This window comes from Balaenoptera musculus, chromosome 6 (assembly GCF_009873245.2).
Source record: "Balaenoptera musculus isolate JJ_BM4_2016_0621 chromosome 6, mBalMus1.pri.v3, whole genome shotgun sequence".
NCBI lineage: Eukaryota > Metazoa > Chordata > Mammalia > Artiodactyla > Balaenopteridae > Balaenoptera > Balaenoptera musculus.
This window is the reverse complement of record NC_045790.1, coordinates 24,054,521-24,060,084: the sequence shown is the minus strand read 5'-3', so window position 1 is coordinate 24,060,084 and position 5,564 is coordinate 24,054,521. Positions and strand designations below refer to the sequence as shown.

General features: G+C 52.7%; 1 pseudogene; it reads left to right on the top strand.

Annotated features, from left to right (window-relative positions):
• The first annotated feature begins 224 nt into the window (after positions 1 to 224).
• Positions 225 to 3,256, top strand: LOC118896858 (annotated as a pseudogene).
• Positions 3,257 to 5,564: the final 2,308 nt, after the last annotated feature.

Sequence of the window (5,564 nt, the reverse complement as noted above, 5' to 3'; positions counted from 1 at the left end):
TTTCCAGCTTCCATGACAAATAAAAGTGAGGAGATGGAAAAAATATATTCCATGAAAATAAAAACCAAAAATGAGCAAGGGTAGGCAGTCGCGGGCAGCCATCTCCCTGCGATGGCGGCAGAGCAGGGCCGGCTGCTGCCGCGGCCAGAAAGACGGCAGTGCTGGCGATAGTGGTGGGTATAGCGGGGGCCTGTGACTGGGAGCCATCCTCGGGCCCAGGCACCATGAGCCAAGCCCCCCCCCCCCACCAAAGGGGAGAGCAGCGAGCCCGCGAAGCAAAGGTCCCCAACACTAAGCGGCTTTATCCGGGCTGTGGTGAAGGCTGTGAATCGACTTGACCTCATCCTTTGCAACAAAACCGCTTATCAAGAAGGGTTCAAACCAGAGAACATTAGCCTGAGGAACAAGCTGTGATCTCTGCGTCAAGCACCCGGTGGACTACGGGAGGAAGACTGAACAGCTGCTGTGGAGAAAGATATGCTGCGAAGTTATCCAGCTTATCACGACTAACAGAAAGCATATCCACAGCCGGAGCACCTTAGAATGTGCCTACAGGACACACCTGGACGCTGGGATTGGCTTCTACCAGCATCTCCTTCTCTATATCCAGTCCCACTACCAGCTAGAACTGCAATGCTGCATCGACTGGACCCATGTCACCGACCCCCTCATAGGATGCAGGAAGCCAGTGTCTGCCTCAGAGAAGGAGATGGATTGGGCACAGACGGCATGCCACCAATGGCTAATGTACCTGGGGGATTTGTCATGATATCAGAATGAATTAGCTGGCATAAACTCTGAGCTGCTAGCTGAGAGATTTTACTACCAAGCCCTGTCAGTGGCTCACCAGATCGGAATGCCTTCAACCAGCTGGGCACCCTTGCAGGCAGCAAGTACTGTAACGTGGAAGCCATGTATTGCTACCTGTGCTGCATCTAGTCAGAAGTGTCCTTTGAGGGGCCCTATGGGAATCTCAAGCGGCTGCGTGACAAGGCAGCCAAAATGTACCACAGCTGAAGAAGTGCGAGACTAGGAAACTCTCTCCCAACAAGAAGCGATGTAAAGACATTAAGAGGTTGCTGGTGAACTTTATGTATCTGCAAAGCCTCCTGCAGCCCAAAAGCAGCTCCCTGGACTCAAAGCTGATGTCACTTTGCCAGTCAGTCCTGAAGGACTTCAAGCTCTGTCTCTCCTACCTGCCCTCCCCACCCAACCTCAGCCTGGCCAGTGCGGATGAGGAGGAGTATGAGAGGGGATATGCTTTCCTCCCAGACCTTCTCATCTTTCAAACGGTCATCATCTGCTTTATGGGTGTGCACAGCTTGAAGAGAGCAGGAGCCGAGCAGTACAGCACAGCCATTGCCTTCACCCTGGCCCTCTTCTCCCGCCTCGTCAATCATGTCAACATAGGGCTGCAAGCTGAGCTGCAAGAGGGCGAGACTCCTGTCCCGGCATTCCAGAGCGATGGCACAGATGAACCAGAGTCCAAGGGACCCTTGGAGAAGGAGGAGGGTCTGGGTCTTGAGCCTCCTCCTGCAGCACCTCAAGAGGGCGAAGTCAGAAAGAACCAGAAGTTCTCCCGCCTCTCCTGCCTCTGCCGCCCACCCACAGCTGGTGATGACAGTGACATGAGTGAAGGCTTTGAGTAGGACTTGAGCCATGACTCAGCCCAGGACAGTGAGGGCTCGGACAGTGGCTCTGACAAGAGTCTTGAAGGTGGGGGAATGTCCTTTGATGCCAAGACAGATTCAGAAATGAAGAGCCAAGAGTCCAGATCAGACCTGGAAGATAAGGAGGATGAGGAAGAGACACGGGCCCTAGCCCTGGAGCCACCTCGGGCCGGGTCAGAGGCTCCTGAATCCTTCAGTGGCCCACTGGACCCCAGCGAGGCCAGCATTGCCAGCAATCTACAAGCGATGTCCACCCAGATGTTCCAGACTAAAGGCTGCTTCCAACTGGCCCCCACCTTCAGCAACCTGCTCCTCCAGCCCACCACCAAAGCTCCCACCTTGGCCAGCCCCAGGCCCCGTGTCAATGGGGATGCGGACAAGCCCTCAGAGCCAGCCTCTGAAGAGGGCTCTGAGTCGGAGGGAAGTGAGTCCAACAGTGGGCGGGGCTGTTGGAACGAGCACAGCATCCAGGAGAAGCTGCAAGTCCTCATGGCCGAAGGCCAGCTTCCTGCTGTGAAAGTCTTCCTGGGCTGGCCGCGAGCCAACCGCGGCATCATCCTTGTATGTGCGCAGAGCTCTCTAAGTCTGTGGAACTGCCTGTCTGTGTTGCTGAATCTGTTGCCAGCTGCTGGCGAACTCCAAGAGTCTGGCCTGGTCCTGTGTCCCAAGGTCCAGGATCTCCTTGAAGGTTGTGAACTGCCTGACCGCCCGTCTAGCCTGCTGCTCCCAGAGGACATGGCACTTCACAGTCTGCCTCCCCTGCAGGCTGCCCACAGATGCTTTAACTGTGACACGGATCAGCTCTTGCTCAGCACCTTAGAGGAGACAGTCGTGCACATCTGCTGCATCCACAGCGTTGGCCACTTCATTGCGCGCCTGCATGGCAGCAGCCTACAGTTCAACCCAGAGGTCAGCATCTCCCAGCCTGAGCAAGAGAGGCTGCAGCAGCAGGCCCGGGCCCAGTTCCGCATGGCACAGGAGGAAGCTCGGCGGAATGGCCTAGTGAGAGACATGGCCCAGCGATGACTTCAGCTTGAGGTCTCTCAGCTGGAAGGGAGCCTGCAGCAGCCCAAGGCCCAGTCAGCAAAGTCTCCCTACCTCGTCCCCGACACCCAAGCCCTCTGCCACCACCTCCCTATCATCCGCCAGCTGGCCACCAGTGGCCTCTTCATTGTCATCATCCCAATGACAGTGATCGATGGCCTGGATTTGCTGAAGAAGGAACACCCAGGGGCCCAGGATGGAATCCAGTACCTGGAGGCAGAGTTTAAAAGAGGGAACAGGAACATTGGCTGCCAGAAAGAGGTGGGGAAGAGCTTTGAGTGGCATAAGCTGAAGAGGCAGGATGCAGATGCCTAGACGCTCTATAAGATCCTGGACAGCTGCAAACAGCTGACTCTGGCCCAGAAGGCAGGTGAGCAGGACCTGAGCGGCATGGTGACCATCAGCACAGGCCTTCCACTGGACAACCCCAGCATGCTCTCAGGCCCTATGCAGGCAGCCTTGCGGGTCGCTGCACATGCCAGTGTGGACATCAAGAATGTTCTGGACTTCTACAAGCAGTGGAAGGAGATTGGTTGAGACCGACCCCCAGGCCCTGCAGCGGGCTGACTGCACATCTCTCCTGCCCTCCCTGGCAGCCAGGACCACCACCTGTAGTCACCCCACCACACGCAGACTCACGCATGTACACAGGAAGGAAGCCCAGCTGCACACAGGCTGCAGGAAGGGCCCAGGAGCCAGCTGGGAGGGTGGGGTCCCCCTGTTTCCAAGACAATGTCAGGAAAGCAAGGAAAGTGCTTGGAGCAGGAGAGGCCTGTGGGCCCCTAGCCAGCCTTCCTGTCTCAGCCCCCCTGCTTTCCCCAGGGGCAGGTGGCAGGCACGGGTGTCTGCGTTTCATTGGAGTCGTTCCCGGACCGCTGAGGGGAAGGGACAGCAGAAGGGGCCCTTCTTCCTCAACCAAGGCATAGGGTGGTTGGTGCCAGGAGTTTGGGCCCTCCGGCCTTGTGGGTAGAGTTGGGTAACACCAGATGTCTGGGTGGTTCTCTGCAGACCCTTCCTCTCCTCGAGGCCCACCCATCCCCCTCTCATCTCCCTTTGCAAGAGCTGGGCAGCTCTGGAGCCTTGGGGACTCTTAAGAAAGAGGGGCCTGGAGCTGCCTGCACCAATAGCAGGGCAGGGCTTAGATCCATCCTGCTGCAGGGGCTGCACACCCATTGCCCCCCTTCTCTTTTCTGTCTCCCTTCATCTGGCTTCTGGTGCAGGGAGCAGGCCCATGACGGCTTCAGGCAGTCAGGCCTGTATGCCAGTGAGGGCTCTGTGCCCACCAGCCCCATGGTCACTGTGCTTTGTGCTCTGGGCTGCTGTGCTGGGACAGAGTGGGATGCCAGTAAGAGAAGGGGGGCGACGTTTGAGGCCACCACCACCCTTACTCTCTAGGGAGGGGCTTGTGTTCGGATGGGCAGCAGAAAGGAGACGTCCCTTGAAGCTGCCTGGCCAGGGGCCCTCTGCCCTGATAGGCTTCCCTACTTTTGTCCTTCCCCAGGACTAAAGGCCTGGAGGAGCTGAGCACGGGGCTAGCTTTTGGAGTGTCGAGGTGAATGTGGGAGCAGAGATCATGAGTGGAACAGCAAGAGCAGGGCTGTGTGTGGGAGGTTTTGGCCAGGATTGCCTCAGCCCCTCCCCCTCAGGCTGCACATATATCTTGGACTGGGGGTTGAAGGCGGGGATCTCAGCTCTGCTGTTCCCCCCAGCCCCAGTGCTAGCCGAGCTTCCCAGGCTGTTCTCAGAGGACAGCAGGCATCCCGCCTCCTTCCTCTAAGACGGTAAGTCTGGGACCACCTGGGGGCAGTGTGATCACCCCCATTTCCAGTCCCTGGCAGAGACTGAGACTAAAGCATCACTTAATAAAGACCCCCCCCCCCGACCTGAAACCTAAAAAAAAAAACAAAAACAAAACCACAAAAACAAAAATGAGCAAGGGTAGCTCTACTTACAACAGAAAAAATAGACTTTATGCCTAAAATTTAACATGAGACACAGAAAGTCATTATATAATATTGAAGGGTCAATTCAGCAAGGGGATTTAACACTTGTAAATTTTATGCAACTGACATTGGCACACCTAAATATATTAAGTCAATACTAACAGATCTGAAGGGAGAAATTGGACAGCAATACAGTAATAGTATGAATTTCATTACCGCATTTTCGATAATGATATATGATCCATATGATAGATATATGGATATATATATATATGATATATGATCATATATGATCAACAGATATATGATCCATACAGATATATGATCCAATATGATCATATATGATCAACAGATATATGATCCATACAGAAAATCAATAAAGAAAGAGCACACTTATGCTATACTTAGACTAAATGGACCTAACAGATATACACAGAGCATTCAGTCAAACACCAAGAGAATAGACATTTTCTCAAGGATACATGAAATGTTCTCCAGGAAAAAGCATGTGATAGGTTACAAAGCAAGTCTTAGCAAAATTAAAATATTTAAATCATGTTAAGTACTATTTTTTTTTTTTACTACAATGATATGAAACTAGAGATCAATAACAGGAGGAAACCTGGAAATGTGCAAATATGTATAAATTTTTAAAACACATACTCCTGAATAACCAATGGATCAAAAAAATAATAAAAAGAGATGTAAAAAACACTCTGACATACATAAAAATAGAAATACAACATGGCAAAACTAATGGAATTCAGCAAAAGTGCTCCTAACAGAGAAGTTTATAGTGAAAAGCGCCCACATTAAGGATAAAAAGAGATCTCAAGTAAACAATGTAACTTCTTACCTCAAGGAATTAGAAAAAAGAAAACAAGCAAACCCAAGTTTAGCAGAAGAA